Source organism: Penaeus vannamei, chromosome 36, assembly GCF_042767895.1.
Source record: "Penaeus vannamei isolate JL-2024 chromosome 36, ASM4276789v1, whole genome shotgun sequence".
Lineage (NCBI taxonomy): Eukaryota > Metazoa > Arthropoda > Malacostraca > Decapoda > Penaeidae > Penaeus > Penaeus vannamei.
In genome coordinates, this window is record NC_091584.1 from 2,060,953 (window position 1) to 2,063,452 (window position 2,500).

At 55.3% G+C, this 2,500-nt stretch overlaps 2 protein-coding genes across 3 annotated transcripts in view; one reads left to right on the forward strand and one right to left on the reverse strand.

Annotated features, from left to right (window-relative positions):
* Clic (chloride intracellular channel protein 5) overlaps positions 1-159 on the reverse strand; it is a 44,687-nt gene extending 44,528 nt beyond the window's left edge. For both annotated transcript variants that reach the window (XM_070114421.1, XM_070114419.1), the window contains exon 1: positions 1-159. This exon is cut by the window's left edge and continues 22 nt beyond it. The gene's annotated coding sequence lies outside the window, so the exon portion shown is untranslated.
* Positions 1-2,500, forward strand: part of LOC113814166 (transcription initiation factor TFIID subunit 10) — a 68,528-nt gene that overhangs the window by 49,797 nt on the left and 16,231 nt on the right. The window lies entirely within an intron of this gene.

Genomic DNA, 2,500 nt, shown 5'->3' on the forward strand with positions numbered 1-2,500 from the left:
ACAGTCACAGAGCGAGTGATGTCAACACCATCAGCACCTCTCTTGTCTTATCTCCCTCTTCCTCTTCCTCGTCTTCTCTCTCCTTCTCTCTCTCTCTCTCTCTCTCTCCCTGTGTGTTTCGCTCTCCGTTCGGGGCCGTGCGTCCTTCCCCCACCACGTCACGAGACATACTGGGGAATCTGTCGGTAGATGGTAGAGTGGCGGGGCGGGGCGGGGCGAGGAGGGGAGGGGAGGGGCGGAGCGGGAGGACGGAGGGGGGTGGGAGGCAGGGAGGGAGAGGGTAGGAGGATGAAAGAGGGAGGGGGTGGGGCGGAGGAGGGAGGAGGCTGAGAAGGAAAGGGTAGGAGGAGGAAGGGGGAGGGGAAGGGAGAAGAGGAGAGGAGCTGGATAACGGAGGAGGGGGAGAGGAGGGGAAGGGTAGAGAGAAGGTGGGGGAGGGGGCGGATGAGAAAAAAAAATGGCAGCAGACTCAAGCATATACCCTCTGACTCCCCCCCCCCCACCTCCTCCCCTTAGTCCTTTTAACCCTCCCCAAAGCGTGCCCAGCCGCGCGCCCTTAACCTGCCTCCTTTTCTCCCTTCTCCCGCTCCCTCCCCCTCTCCCTCTCTCCCTTCCCTCCCTCTCCTTCCCCCTCTCTCCTTCTTTCAAGTCTGGGGCTGTCGCTCTCTCTCTCTCTCTCTCTCTCTCTCTCTCTCTCTCTCTCTCTCTCTCTCTCTCTCTCTCTCTCTCTCTCTCTCTCCCTCTCCCTCTCCCTCCCTCTTCCTCCCTCCCTCCCTCTTCTCCTTCCTTCCCACCCTCCCTCTCCCTCTCCCTCCTTCTCCCTCCTTCCTCCTCCTTCCCTCCCTCCCTCCCTCCCTCCCTTCCCTCCTCCTTCCCTCCCTCCCTCCCTCCCTCCCCGCCCACCCTCTCTGCTCCCTCCCCCTCCCCTCCCTCTCCCTCTCTCTCATGTCTGGGTCAGTCGCTTGCTAGCTCTCTTTTGCTGTTGGTCTCTCCTGTCTGTCTTGCGTATGTCTGCCTCATTCTCCTCCTCCTCCTCTCTTTCTTTGTTTCTCATGCTCTTTCTCTATCCGTCTTTATTTTTTTCTTCTTTTTCTCTCAATTCCTCCTCCTCCTCCTTCTTTTTCTTCTTTCCCCTTCGTCTCTCCCTCATTCTTCTTGCCTCCCCTCGGGTTGACCCCTTTTCTTCCTTCTTCGTCTCCCTCCTCCTCCTCCTCCTCCTCCTCCTTCCAACATCACACGACGAAGTATGCCACGCACCACGCACTTATTGTCCGATATCCTTCTCCTCCTTCCTCCCCCCCCCCTCCCTTCCTCCTCCTCTTCGTCCTCTTAATCATCATCATCATCCCCCCCTCCTACCACCCTCCTACCCTCCTCTCCGTCCTTCTCCTCCTCCTCCACCTCCTCCTCCTCCTTTTCCTCCTCCTCTCCCTCCTTCTCCCTCCTCCTCCCCCACCTCCTCCTCCTCTCCCCTTCCTCCTCCACTCCCTCCTCTCCTCTTCCATCTCCTCTTCAACCTCCTCCTCCCTTCTCTCCCTCCTCCTCCTCCACCTCTTCCTGCTCCTCCTCCTCCACTCCCTCCTCCTCCTCCTCCTCCTCCTTCTTCTATTCCTCCTCCTCCTCCCTTATATGACCCCCGCCCTTTTGAATTCTTTTCTCATCCTCCTACCTCCTCCCCCCCCCCCTCTCTTGACCTAAGCGACCTCTGACCCACTGACCATCGCCCTAAAGAAGCTGCCCCACCCCCCCTCCCCCTCTCTCTATCGCTCTCTCTTTCATTCTTTCTATCTATCTTTCTGTTTTTCTTTTTCTTCCCATAATTCTCTTCTTTTTTTTTAATCCCTTCTTGCTTCTGTTTTATCTCTTTCTTCTTCGATTTATGCTTCGGACTGCTTTTTTCACAGGCCAATATATTTTTCTTCTTTCTTTCTTTCATTTTCTTTTTTTTTCTTCTTCTTCATCTTCTTCTTGGCGTCCCTACGTCTTATCTTTCTTTACCTCCTTCCTTTCCTTTCGTCTCGATTGTTTTTTTTCTCTTTTCCTCTTACGTCCACCTCTTCCTTCTTTTTTTTCTCGTAGGTCGAATAAAAAACGCAAAAAAAAAATGATAGCCGGAGAGGAGGAGAAATTACTTCACGCAATTAATCTTATCTGTTAAATCCCCCTCAACACCCCCCCCACCCTCCCTCCCCCTCCCCCTCCCCCGTTTTAGACAGTGGCAGTAACTTCCTCCTCCTCCTCCTCCTCTTCCCTTCCTCGTATTCCTCCTCCACTTTCCCCTCCCCCTCCTCCCTTCCATCTCCTCCTCCTCCTTCTCCTCTTCCCTTCCTCGTATTCCTCCTCCCTTCCATCTCCTCCTCCTCTTCCCTTCCACCTCCATCTCTTTTCCCTCTCTCCCTCCTCATCTCCTCCTCATCTCCTTCCTCATCTCCTCCTCATCTCCTCCTCCTCTTCCCTTCCTCCTCATCCTCATCCTCATCCCCTCCCCTCCCCCCCTCCC